Here is a 14,549-nt window from a genome sequence, read left to right as displayed (position 1 = left end):
CTCAATCCCTATTTATTCCAAACTTGAGGATGATTTGCCTTGCACAAGAGCAAGGTTTGAAGTCTGAGAAGTGTGTGAATAAGTTGTTTGAAATAGCACAATGATTAGAGGGGACAGATCACATCTGGAGAAGAAATTAGAAGGATCTGCAGAGAAATTGTTCCATGAGCAGTGGAGCTGACTACAGCTGGTTTCCACTGCACTAGTGTCTTCTAGCTGAGTAACTTTTAGCTGAATGTGTGAGGTCACCCTAACTAAATATCCAGTAGGTATCAGATGGAAAAAATAAATCCTTTTTTCTCTTGCTCCATGTTTGAAAAATGATAATTCACACAGGAAAGAAGCTTTAGTTGGGGAGGGGATTCTCTAATGTCTGAAACAGCAAAAAACACTCCAAAAGCTGCTTTTTTTTCCCAAGCAGCTAAACATCCATGATGTACTATCATGTGTCTTTTATTTGCTTAATTAAGAATTTCAGTGATTCTTATTTTTCACCCTCTCCAGTGTACATATTAAAAAGATATTTTCTTTCCAGGAGAAGTATTTTATTACTTTTTAGGAATTTAATGTGATCAAGAACTTCATTCACGAATATGTCTGATTCAAAATAGAAGATAGGTAAAGACATTTTCATAAATCTTATTTCCTGCTGAGAGGTGGAAACAACCTGGGGGACTGGGTAAACTTGGAATTCATAGTGGTTTCCCTATGGATTGGTGAATCTTCAACATTCCTCACGGTGGAAGAACACATATTCTGGGTAAACCCCAAGTACTTCTGTGATTACCAGACTCCAACTACTCCTGCAGGAGCCTGTGATCCATGCAAATAATGGAGGGAATATTATTGCTATTTTGCAAACAGGCAAACTTATGCTGTTGCAATTTCTGATATTGATTTCTCTGCATGTTCAGGGACACACGGCTGAATCTCAGAGTCTGGATTCCACCACTGCCTTGCTAAGGCCTTGAGCAGCAAGGACGTGCTCAGGGCTGCATGAACTATTCCACCAGAGGAATCTCAGAGGGAAAGGAGAGAGGTCTATGCAGTGGAACGTGGTATCTGGCAGGCTGCCAGCAAACCCAGCACTGGTGATTCTGGATGTAATTTATAAAAGGGAATTTAGGCTGTCTCATTAGGTTCCAGATTTTTCTCATTGTGGAGCGCAACAAGATCGAGAGACTAAGCACAGACATTGCTACAGAGAAATTGAATATTGGGTGACAGATAAAGGCACAGAAACTCGTTGCATGCTTGAAACAATGCTCCAATACACTGAAAATGACAATTAAAAATTATTGGAAAAAAAAAATTTGCTATATTCACAATTTAATTTACAGAACAAATTTACTATGGGGATATTCAGAAGAGTAGTAATGTGTTGGGTTTTTTTTTAAATATGTGGCAACTCCTGGGATCTATCTCAGAGAATGACTTGGCTTTGAGATAAACTGAGAGCATACTTGTAACTGCTGCCACTCTCTTCAAGTAAAAACCCTTCTTAGCACTGATTCCTGGACACATAGCATTTCCATTATACTTGACTTTGTGTTTTTGTCCACCTTAAAAGTGATTTTGTTTCTTTTAAAATGAGTACAAGTGATGAATCTACTATGAAGCTACAAAGCCTACTGAAAGGCCTGCGTTTATTTAACACGGAAAAAAATTAGACCCTACTTGGCTACGAGGCAAAATGCACTTTACTATTTACACTAGAGAAACAATTAAAAAGATCTAACCCCTAGAAAAAAAAAGAAAATTTCCTGTCCTGCCTTTAATACAGTCAGAGAATGTGTAAATAGAAAAGAAAAAGGAAGGTGTTACCTCATTCAGAATGGAAAAAAGGCAGAATTAACTCAGGGTGTCTCCACTAATTATCTGCTTCAAAAGGAGTGGGAATTATGTAGCCCTAGGAACTTTCCAAGGTATGAGCTCTAGAAAAAGCAGTAGATCATTAGCCAGTCCCAAAAGCTGGAATCAACAATAAGCTGGAACCAACAACTCCTAAATTTAAAGTTAATGAATGATTTTGTTGCTTCTCTCTTGGTATCACTTAATTGCATTAACATTTATCTGTCTGTAAGCAAACATGTCCTAAAAATCTGTTGTGGCCTCAAAGGCTCCTAAATTCTCTATCCCAGCACAGAACACCAGGGAGCTGGAGATTGAGTAGCTTCACCCTTCCAGTGCAGTGCATCCTGCCTGAAGGCACAGGGAGGAAGTAAAAGTGACTTTTCTCCTCAATGCTTAATAGGCAGCTCTGGAGATTGGAGACAGTACTGGTTGTCTGCTTGGGGCCACTCACTGGCTGATGGTGAGGAAACTTTTCGCGTATCACAAGTACAATCCAGCTGCACAGGAACACTGCAGTCCCTCACCTTCACTCATGGGAGGTAAGCTGTTTTCCAGGGCACTGAGCAAAAGCAGTCCTTTGTTTCCCAGTGCTGCTGTTGTGATTAAAAGCAAGGAATTTATTATTACAAATATCAATTATATGGATCACTTGCACAGATTCAAGAGCAGCAGCTCTGAATAGCGTAGGGAACAAGGAACACTTACTGCAGCTCTGATCGTAGTGTAATTTCTGTTCAATTTTTCCTCACTAAAAAACTGCTTCCTTAGTTCCAGTTCTAGGCAGAATTAATACTTTTTTTTAAAAAAAAAAAAAATTGATTTTTATGAAGAGATAGCACATTCAAATACTACCACCTGGTCCTTAAATGCATTATTTTTTAATGGGGAAGAGTGAAATCGGAGAGTTGGCCCTGTAAAGACCACCAGTGGAGACTGCAGAGCAAAAACGATGAAATCCTTTATCTGCTTTTCCCATTTCTGAAGCTACACTGGCCATTTTCCATCACATTAGTAACAGCAAGAGCTGATGTCATTTTGCACTGCCTCCACCCTTCTATCCTAGTCTTCAGGGAGGATGCTCTGCCTCTGGGTATTCAGATCAGTTTTAGAAACCGCCATCCCCAAGAACTGAACCCCACAACTTTCTGGTTTTAATATCTCTTTTGTGTCTGGAAGCAGAGAAAGATTCAGATGCCTTCTGTATTTAAAGACACCTTTCCATGCAGTCTGTCAAAACTTCTCTATGGATTCCCTCCTCTCTGACACAAATAACTTCCATAGGTCCAGAAGGAAGTTGATGCACATTTTCTGTCTGTTCTACACAATCCTTGCAACAACTGCTGCTTTTCAGTGGAAACAAAAGGGTAGTGGTATCACTTACTAAAAAAGACAGGGAAATCCCAGAGCCCATCTTCAACAAGATACTTTACACGAAGATGATCATGCCCTCTGGAAGATATATAAGCAAATAAATATGTACAGAAATAACAGGCTGAGCATTTGATCCTTTTTCCGTACTTCTTTTACACAAGTTAGACAAAACTCCAGAAAATATCCCTGGGAGTCACAGTCTTGAATCCTTTCTACCTTCCTATGACAGTATATTGGTTTTGCATCTGGTTTGAAATTAGATTTTTACTCAGTTTTAGAGGATCTTAAAAGAAATCGCAATTGTATGATGCCACTGTGCAAGGTGGAAACAATACAGTGGCATTTGGTCCAGGTATGAGTGTATCAAGTGACTTGGCAAACTCATTTAAATCCTCTAATGGCAGTTCTTTCTCAGCAGTCACACCAGAATATGTTATTTCTATAAGTGATGTGTTCTGGGACAGAGTTTTGCATGAAGGCATCCATTTTTAGGCCTGACTGAAACTGCTGGCTGTCCTTTTAAAATATCTCATTCCTGCCTCAGGACAAGTGCCACCTACTGACAGCAAGAGCTGCTTCTGCTTGCTAACTAAATTCATCAAGAATTCTAACCATAGTTCCTGTTGTTTCAGCCAGATTTGCTTCAAGACCAAGTGGTGAAGAAAGGCCTCAAAGATGAAGGAATATTTAAAAAATCTGTAATGGTACATACCTGATTTCTTTTAAAACCCACCTGCCCAAGATGCTGATGAAGAATTTTCTAACACAACCTTCACCAGCCACTCTACCCTTTATGAAAAAAAAAAAAAAAATCCAATAGAAATATTCATACTTTTAGGATCATCAAGTATTTAATTCAAATGGAAAATTAGAAAAACCAAGAGTAAAAAAAATCAGTATAAATATATGTCTAAACCTGGACAAAAACAACTAAGCTCTATGTAAAGGAGACTGAGTATTACAGAAATAATAAAAAGAAACACTGCATAGTAAAAAGTCAGCTGCATGGCTTCATCTGAAAGTGTTCTGGAAAAAAATTTGCTATCAATTACACCTCTCTTCTACATACAAGCTTCAGAAATGAAGTATAGGGTTTTAAGAGACATTTTCTCTTTCTTTTGTCAGGTCTGGAGTCATTAAACAGAGATTAGCTGGATAAATAGAGGAAGTGATTTTTAAACTGTTTGCAAACTTAATGTGAAGAGCCCAGCCTTGCAAATTATCACATCTAATCAGAGATGCACGCTTCACTGCTCCAGTAATTGTACTAGTATTAGTCAAATTCTTGTTGTCTCCTCATTAGCCATGAAAAGGAGACTCAAGATGTACTTCATTAGAGTATCCTGAATATAAATTTTTAGTGTAAGGAGGAAGAGATGTGTTACATACTGTACTGTATATAGAAAGAAATAATATTAAGAACATAAAACATATTGAATAATTCTTTTTTTTTGGCTGAATATATGTCTTGAACTACCAAACCCCTCTTTTCTCTTTTCATTTTTACTGCCTTGATCCATTCTTTTATTCTCAGTGAGAATATAGCACTTGAAAATGTAATTTACAACCAATGCAATAAAAAAACATTAAGAAATGTGCTTTATTATGCAGCCCTTCCTATTTCCATAGCCAGAAGAACACAGCTTAATCAAGAACTGTCTTTAGTAGAGACGTTTAGTAAATTCTTTACTACTGGATAGGTGATGTAACTTGCATTAAATGTAGATCAAATCAAAAGGTTTGTTCCTTTGATCAGCAAAGCATTTAAGTACATGCTCATGCCCTTCTTTATTCAGCAATGCCCTTAAGTATATGACACTAAATCAAGAGAATTTAAACACATGCCTAACACATGAAGCATGTGCTTAAGGGAATTGGGGTTTAAAAAATCCAGCTTGAATAGGATTTCCAAACAGGTCTATTAAAAGGCGAAAAGTAAAAACATTTCCAAGAATTTCAGTAGAAGGAGAGGCAGAGAAAATGTTCACATTTGTTTTTTCATGGCTATTTTTTTTGGTGGAAATCCCAGTCTGAAATATTCGTATTACTCAACAACAGTTAAGGGTAGCTGAGAAGGAGCCAGGGAGGTCACCAAAATGCTACCAATAGGTGCCTTCTACCTCTCCTCATGACAATTAAAATTAGCCAGAAAACAAATAAAATGCAAAAATACCCTTTCACCCCTTGAACTACAGCACTGGATCATCACAGAGTCAGATGTGTGGAAACTAGAATCTAAGCCAAATGTGGTGTAGCATTTGCTTCTGTGGAATACAAGGGGTAAGGACTGTAAGCAATTCCAAAGGGGAGTTAAGTCCATAATGCATTGTCCAGCAGCTCTGTGCACTGCAAGGAAGTGAACTGGATTTCTAGGTCTGAGGTTTGCTCCCCAAGTTGTCTCTTGTCAGAGCACAGCAATATCCTCACCCAACCTCAGCTCTATCTCTCAATAAAATACTGGAGTAGTCAGCTGATTATTATTTACTATAATTTGTACAGCATGCAGGAAGGAGCTCATCATGGAAAGGATGATGTTTGCTTGGTCAAAGTATCCTGGAGAAAAAAAAACTGAAATACTTCCAGGTGCCTCTTTGAACAATATTAAAACACTTCAAAAACCTTTCATTCAGAATTAATTACATAAAAAACAGCTTCCACAATACAGCAGAGCCCTAAAGTGGTTTGTGGAATTTAATTAGGCTAACCTTTTTTTCACTACATTGGTACCACTCTATAAGAAGTGCAAATCATTATTAATTCCTTTGGTGTTCACTGTAATAACATTAAACATGAGGAACTCTTTTAGTAATAAAGTGTATGTAGTACATAATTCCATAATTTAGCATTAACGTGAAATTAATTTTTAAAATATACCATTTGTCACCATACACTGAACACTTATAAAGTTCCTCCTCACCATAGTATTAGGATAACAAGATGATATTGAAAGTCCCATCCAACCTAAACTATTCTGTGATATGATTCTGTGAATACTTCAGTAATTTGTAATTTTGGGAAGAGGAGGCATGTCAGTGCAGCAAAAAGAAAATCAAAGCAAGGTCAAGTCCAGTTGGTATTGGATCCCCAAAAGGTCTGCGACACAGAGGTTCCTTTGGTTTAACCCTTGCTGACAAAACCAGAAGGAAATAAATTTTTACCAGTATTTTTGGTTTCTCTTGAATTTGAAACAAACCTGGAACTTGTGTATTGTTTGTAAAGAAGCAATTTACTGTCAGAAAACTTCACCTTCTCATCAATTGCACCATTGTGTGAAAAATACAGCACAGACCTTGAAGCTCTGCAAGAAAAAGAAAGAAGAGGCAGATACAAAGCACAAGTGCTTGTCAAGTGACATATCTTGTCGCTAGAAATGGTAAAATTATTAAGCTTAAGATGCTATCAGACACCAAACATATACAAACACCCTCAGTGAATGATACTAATGAAAAACAGTTTTGTCTTTCCACAGATGATTTGTTTTCATCACTGGACAGTGCAAAATCTTTTATTAAAAATTCACAAAGGATGCATTTGGAATCCTTTTATCTGTCTGTCTAAAGTATTTCTAAGGTGCCAATCACTATATTATCTAAACACATTAGCAGAATAGCTGGATTTTACTAAATGCAAAAAGATTCCAAAAGAATTCAAGATGAAAACACCTTATCCAGCTACAGAAAGCCCTTCTTGGTGCTGGGAAAATCTTCTGACAACAGCTCTGAAGATGTGCCTTTGGCTGAGTGTGGACACAAGCAGCTCTTCACCCCATGTGCAGGGCCCAGGAAATGATGAGAACACATTTACTCCCACAGCTACAGCTCTGGATTCCTTCTCAAATGACGGATATTACAGTTTTTGGACTATGCTGTAGCTGACATAAACTGTGTGTGAGAGTGAAGCAATAGCACATGTAAGCAGATGCTGTGAGTGGGAATGAATTTCAGCATGTGTTTGCACACTTGGCTGATTCACACCCCTCAGCACTGGGGCAGATCTTCAGTGGATTTTGCATCAGCATTGCCTCAGCAGAGCTGCCTCTCCCTTAAATTGGTACAAGTAAAACACAGGAAGTATGTCACAAATTTGTGTGTTGAAAGGTGTTTCCCACCTTATATGAAAAACATTCAGCATATATTTTACTCTGTAAAATTATTCTGATTATATGATCACTTCCCCAATGTTTATGTAAAAAATGGTTATTTAAACAATTTTTTCCTAGCCTTATATTTAAAACTCTACTTTACTCTTAAAGTATTAAGCTAATTTACATAAAAGAAGACTGCTTTGGAAAAAGTCAAGAATCCTTTGCCTCACATATTTCCTTCTGTGATTTAATGATGGGCTAAATAGAACAGAAGAATCAGATCTCCTAGTATAGATAGTTAGCTGAAGACCTTGCATAATAAATACCTTCCTCCTTTATATTATTGACAATCTTAATTACAGGAGACCCTGCAAAGAAGAAACAGCCATGATCCTGTGGTACAGCCTGGACCAAGCTTCCTATTCAAAATGTACATTCAGCTGTTTAGTAACACACAAAGAATTCAGTTTATTGGCCCCCAAATCATAACACTTATTGTTTGAATGCAGAAAAATCTTTACTAATGCATATATTAATAATACCCAAATGACTTACATTTAAGAAGTCTCCTCAGACCTGGAGTTTAGAGATGGAACTTGACTGAATTCCATTTATGGAATTCATTCCATGTCAGTGATAACTCACTATGAACTGCAAAGAAAGACACAATAGTTTAGAAAAATGATATTATTTTCCTTTTATATTTGGTATTACAAGTGAGTTTCTAGTCATGATGGAGAGCTTTCCTCATTCTGCATTTTACTGTGTGTTTCCCTCATCAGTACTGGAATTTAACCATCAGAATTGGAGAGAGACAAATTTCAATTAGCCGACCCTCATTTTAAGAGCTGTCAGCATTCTTTTGTGAACTGCCACAGTCCAGCACTGGCCTAATTCCAGCACTGCTTTAATGCTTGTTCTCCTGCTAACTCTGCTCTTTTTCTTAATCTTACTCTCCATTTTTTGGTATGCTGTTTTCTGTATCATTTTCCTTTTCCCAACTTACTTTTCTTTTCTATATTCTTCCTCTATACTTCTCTTTCTTCAATCCAGTATCTAGCCTCCAAAACTCAAACCACTGCCCTTTTTATTTCTCTTTTTTCTTCAAGTTTTCCCCATTGATGAAGACCCCTCTTGTCTTCCAGTCAGTATTTTGAAAAGAAACCCCAGAAAATTTTCCTCTGTACAAACTGAGACTTTCTCTAAAGAGACCATTTTTATCATACCTCAGGATATTCTTCTGCTGATACTTTAACTTAACTCAAGGTCATAAAATGTAGCTTATGTATTTTACCAGCCTAGTGATTTCAAGTGTTTATTCTCAACATATGTGAGCCTGAATTAAAATTTCCAGCACATGTCAGAAGTCACAGGTATTGCTCCAAACAAATTACTACTCAAATGACTTCATGACACTGTCATTCCAGGAGAAGTATCCTAGGTATTCTATCAAAGGCCAAGCCAAGCACCATTCAGAGACCTACACACAATATTTATGCACTCTTTCATTCCTAAGTGTTCTTTATTTCTTTTTTTTTTGTGCAGCCTTTGGGCTGCATTTGTTGGACAAAAGTATCCCAAGAAGTTTTAGTCAAGTCAGGGGTTTAGTAAAGTTACAGGGTTAAAGTCTTGTAGAACAAATGGTGTAGAATTTCTGATATTTCTGAAATAAACAGAAAGCTTAGGACTAGAAGGCTTAGTAGAAAAATGCCATATTGCTTGCTTAAAATCTTCACAATTGTATAATGTTGGAATAAAAGTAAACAGAGTATTTAGGACCTTTTTGGTTTTTTTAATAAAAAGAGTCCTTTAAAGTGTTCTCAGAAATTGACTGTGATTTAAAACATCCTTTTGTGTGTGGAATTGCATGCAGAGAAAAAAGCTAAGTCAATTAATTACACACAGAAACTGGGCCAGGTAACATTTGTGCCACAGTCTCTTTACATAACACAGAACTCTTGTGAACATGAAAGAAACAGAAAGCTTCCCAAAATTATTATATCAAATTCTTGGCTGAAGTAAATGAGCACAGCTCTTTTGTGCTTTGAAAGTGGGAGGAATTTATATGGATAAACTGTTATTTAATCACTGATTAATAACCAGAATAATGTCTCAGTGTAAGACTTTATACTCCTGTCTAATATGCCCCTGCAGGTTTTAGCTCTGCCTTCAGAATCAGAGGTTACCCAGCCATTTCCTAGAGCTTCCACCTCTCTTCCATGCTCAGAAGCAGCAGATTCTCCACCCAACACAACGTATTGTAGCTGGAGCCATTTATTTCACTGGAAAGAAAAGGTTCTTAAACCCACCAATGAAATATTACAAGGAGCTCCTTTCCTCCTTTTCCCCATCCCACAGCAGAGGGACAGCTAAGCTCTGCACTACCCCAGTGGTCAGAGCCTGGTGCTAACAGCACCAGGGTTGAGAGACTGACCCATGTGCAGCCCATTCTCTTAAGAGTTGGAGTCACTGATCCTCGTGGGTCCCTTCCAATCCAGAATACTTGCTGTGATTCTGTGATTTTTCTCTACTTGAGTACCAGTTCCTCTTCTCCTAGGTCAAAGGGGCACTCTCAAGGCTGTGCACCTGTGTGAGACTGGCTTGTCTCTCCAGAGCAATGCAGCCCCTCAGCAAACTGACCCAATGCTGTTGGTGCCCAGGAGATGCTTCCCAGCACAGGCTGTGCCCCACACCTGCCCTGCCAGAGAAGCTCAACTGGGAATTTGCACTTACCACTGGCATGTATCCTGTCAGTAAGTCTGCATGGCACGGCTTTGCAAGCACAGATTGTTCCTTGCTCTTAAACAACCTAGGCATTTTTTTATTTTCTTTACAGACCTGTTTCATTGTGTGCCCAAACTTCTTTAAGCACTACATATACTAATTCATTAGCAGCATTTTCTGGTAATCCCTATCTATTTATATGTTCCCAGCTACACTGAAAGGAAACTTTGCAGGTTGTTAGCTAAAAGTCACGTAAAAAAGGTAAATGGATTGCTTTCAATGGCAGGGAGATGGAGGGGAGAGATTAGTAGGGATTTGGTAATGGTCTTGGTTCATATTCTGATAAAAAACTAATTCAAATAGTGAATATACTGAGATTAGTAATGAAGCTGGAGTAGCCAGTGAACAACAAAGATCAATGCAAGTCACTTTGATGCTGTCAATTCACATCTTTAAAAAAGAACTGAGATTAAACCACGGGCATAGAGCCACTTTCAGTTCACTCATCCAAAACCAACACAAAGCCTTGTGGATGCTGCACAGGTCCCCTCGTGGTGGCTCCCAGAGGTGGGAGTCAAACTGAAAGAGAAGCTTCACCTCTGTTCTAGTGAAGCATCACCCACATCTACAAAGTTCATGGCAAGTTTACTGTTCCTCTGTGACACAGTCAAGAGATTATCAACCTCTTCCATCAGAAAAACCTCTCCTGAAGGCTGGGGTTGATTCATGGAATCTGGTATTGCCTTTCTGGAGAGAAGGACAGCTATGCACTCCCATTAAATATGTCTGTTACATCAAAGGATATTAAATCATGATTTTATCTAACTTTTTTAGACTGCTTCAGAGGATGAAGCTAAGAGTTTACTTCATTTTTCAAAATCATTTGTTCAAGTGAATATTGCAAGCATGAGTAGCTTCAAGGAAATTGTCTTGATAGGAAGACGTTTTATTTGTTGTTTTGGGTTCATATAAGGTCACAGGATCTCAATACACCTCTGCAAACTAAGCCAAAGTTCAGATGCAACTGTGTTTTTCACAATTAAAGAAAAAACCCTCACTTCCCACACCCTTAACCACCTTCCTGGCAAATTCCATCTCCCTTTTTTGCTACTATTATAGAGAAGCTACTCACTTAAAAGGGCATTTGAACAGTGGTTGTGATGGTAACTTATCTTGTGCACTCAAATCACTTTTTCTTTAGAAATATATAAAGCCATACTTACAGAAATCTGTTAAGGACAACATGCAATCAGCTTGCCATCGGTACTGAATGTATTAAAGAAAAAATGCTGGGTGCAAGCTGGCCTCTCTTGGACATGTAGGAATGGGTCAGACAGAAATTGTCAGAGCAGCTCTAGCCAATACACCAGCTGACACAGCATATCGTGAACATCACCATTTTTCCTCTTTTGGGATTATTCCTGTATCCAGTCATGAAGTGGGGGAGCTACACAAACCTAGAAAAAGTACCAAGGCTTACTAGGGAAAGCAAGGATCAATCTGGAATCAGCACAATCCAACAGCTTGGGAAAATAATGAAAAATGTCTAGAATTTACATGTTACAAATAAACCATCAAAAAACCCCAGAACAAAAAGAAAATAACTAAAGCTTTAGAAAGAACTTTTTGGAGGCCTCTGCTTACCTAAATTCTGAAATTATGAACAGGTAGTTGTTTTTGGGTTTTTTTTTACCCTTTTCCCTGCATTTGTAACATCTTCTACCCGTTCAGCACAGGTGTTCAGTATTCCCATTTCAGCACAGGTGTGAATCCTGACACAAGGCTTAAACAAGGAACTTGTGTGAGGGAAGCTTTGTTAGCTCCAGGAGAGCCCTCAATTTCTTTCTAGCATTTCTTTGCATTTTCTAGTCTTTCTTTGCATTTAAGCAGTCCCAATACACCCCAGAAAACCTGACTCAGCAGGCAAGTTGTTCAGGCTAGAATCCTAGTTCTGAGCTCGTGATACAAACAACGTGGAGGAAATGAAAAGAAACTTCATGATCTCACAGAAGTGCTGAAATTACTGGCAGATTTGTTCTAATTTTTCAAACAAGAAACACCAAACTATTTCCTCCTAAAAGTTATTTCTTTGCAGCCACTATTATGCATTTGCAGGATAACAGCATTACTAATCCGAACATTGAGCTGGACGCCAGAGAAAGGGCTAAGGAAAATGATTCAGTGAAAATCTCAGTTTTTCTTTGTTAGGCTGCATCTTCCTAACTCCTTCTCACTGCTGAGGATTTCCCAGCCCCTTGGTCTGCTGATTGTTTTTACCCTTTGCTATGGCCTGCCCTACCTGTCCTGGTGGCAGCTGTCACACAGCCCCACCTGCCACACTGCCCTTCCCTTCTAAAGCTGCATGCTGCTCTCCCCACTCTGCAGCACATAATAAATAATCTAACCTACTGGGTAAAAAAATTAATCCCATAATCATCAGACCCTCAGTTTAGTTATTTACAGTAGGTATTTTTGAACAGGGAAGAGAAGACAAAGGAAGATGCTTTGTTAATTTTGTTGCAGGTTTTTTCCTTCCAGTGCAATGTGGTAGACAAATTATTTTCCACAAAGAAAAAAAGCAAAAAACCCAAAAGACAGCATAGCAGCCATAGAGTGAAATTATGCCTTTCTTTTTAATCATATAAATTATTGCCAGCTGACTGATGAATCCACTCTGGGCAACATGACACAGTTTACAACCTTAAGGATTACAGTAGTCCAGATGCTATCATCTTAATTGGAAAAGCACAGTATTGCCAACTGTCCATGTTAGAAAATGGAAGATTGCATTATTATCATTTTTCCTTCACATTCCCCTGCTTGCCTTTCCTCCAAATAGCCAAGAACTATTAGATTCTTTGTAAGGTGTTCTTTATTGAAGTCTTTTTATCAGCTCATAAAAGACAGCATTTTTGAGACAACATAAGTCCCACTGCATGAGAGCTCAGCATTTCCATTCCCTACACCCTCATTTTCTTATCAAGAAGGGGGAGATGGAGGAAAACCTTTTCAAACATCAAGTTCACCCCAAGAAAGTGCCTGAGCTTAAGGTCTATGTCAGTAACACAGTAATTACATCATATGTGATAGGTCACAACCAGTATTTACAGCGAGAGAAGGGAAGAGGGCTAACTAAGTTGTTATGGTAATCAACCACAAGTCAGGAACTTCTGACTTCTCTTGTTCTCCTCTTAGCTGTGTGCCAAAACAACAGTTTAGAGTGCTCCTAAACTTTTCTATGCAGTTACCTCAGACTACTGTGAAAAAATATAATTATCTATTTAAGGCACATGGGGGCTTTCAGAAACATCTGACAAGGCTTGGAACTAAATTGGAATGGCTCAGGCTAATGCCCTAGCCATTGTTCTTTCTGTCTGTCCTTAGGAGAACCACTTAAATCACACTGTGTCTGAATTTCCCATCTCCAAAAAGCCCTCTTAGACTGTAGACTATGTGTTGCTAGGTTTGCTCCTTTTGTGGAGAAGGTACAGCCACAACACTTAGTTACCTAATGTAAAGTAATTCCATTTGAATTTATGCATGTAAAGCAGCTGGTGAAAGCCTTCTTTAGGTCTGTCCTTCTTCAAAGTATTCAGAAATACTCCCTTGTGATGTCACCAGTTTGGGAAGGAGCAGGGAGGAGGAAGAAGAGTCTTGAGCCAGTTGTTTGATGCAGGCAGTGATTTAAGGGAGATTGTTCACAAGCAGTTCAAATGCAGCCCTCTCCTGCACAATTGCTAAGCAGAACAACACATTCCTACTGCTGGGGTGTGCTTATAATCCTTCTAGGACAAGCTTTGAGGATGGGAGTTTCAGAAGCATCCAAGGGAGTTAAGGACAAACCTCTTTGATGTCTTAGTGGGATTTCTGCTCCTAAATTCCCTAGACACTGTGAAAAACCCCTTTGCTTTATATTTTTGATTCCTTTTAGAATATGTGGAAGAAAGGTTGCTTCTAGTACATTTTTGTGAGATCAGAATCATCTCACAGGATTTCCTAAAGGAAATTCTGTCAGTGGTAGCTGCCTTATTCCAGCCAATTGAATGGTACAGGTTTCTTTATAGAGAAGGTGGCAAGAATAGGGGGGAACAGAGAGATGCTCTGGGGTGGGGGGAGCCTTTTTGGACTGATGAGATATTTACTACTTTTGAGAGGAAAAAAAAAAGAGACAAAGCTCTCAGTGCTAGAGGCACTCTGAAGCTCTGCCTGTAGGGCAAAATGAGTGGAAAATATACACGGAAATAATAAAAAAAAAGCACTAAAGTAATTAAAATAAGATATGAGATATTAGAGGGTAGAAAAGGCTTAGTTTAAACAGCATAAAATTACATAAATAGCACAGCATGAAAAAACAAATTAACAAGTCCAAGGTGTAACACTCTGTGGGTTTATTCCACAAGTCATAACACCAGTTTACTCATGCCTATTGCAACCTTCATGCCTGATTTTTTATTATAATTGATATGGTTTGTATGTAATGTATGACCATGCATGTAAAATAAGTCACCAAGTCACT

At 38.3% G+C, this 14,549-nt stretch overlaps 1 long non-coding RNA gene across 5 annotated transcripts; it reads right to left on the bottom strand.

Moving 5' to 3' along the window:
- Nucleotides 1-438: 438 nt before the first annotated feature.
- LOC111931038 (uncharacterized) lies at nucleotides 439-12,282 on the bottom strand. Of its 5 annotated transcripts, none has more exons than XR_015289721.1 (8): nucleotides 11,678-11,759; nucleotides 11,257-11,490; nucleotides 7,865-7,960; nucleotides 6,419-6,523; nucleotides 3,959-4,014; nucleotides 3,236-3,303; nucleotides 2,560-2,646; nucleotides 439-2,447 (listed from the first exon to the last, which is right to left on the bottom strand). It is a non-coding gene; the product is annotated as an uncharacterized LOC111931038 (long non-coding RNA). The 5 variants fall into 5 exon arrangements; XR_015289722.1 differs by having other exon boundaries at nucleotides 2,560-2,630; XR_015289724.1 differs by having other exon boundaries at nucleotides 1,200-2,447; nucleotides 2,560-2,630; nucleotides 6,472-6,523; nucleotides 11,678-12,282.
- Between the last annotated feature and the right edge of the window lie 2,267 nt (nucleotides 12,283-14,549).

This window comes from Cyanistes caeruleus, chromosome 8 (assembly GCF_971803275.1).
Source record: "Cyanistes caeruleus chromosome 8, bCyaCae1.hap1.1, whole genome shotgun sequence".
NCBI lineage: Eukaryota > Metazoa > Chordata > Aves > Passeriformes > Paridae > Cyanistes > Cyanistes caeruleus.
The sequence above is the reverse complement of the archived record's forward strand: the minus strand, read 5'-3'. Positions and strand labels throughout refer to the sequence as shown.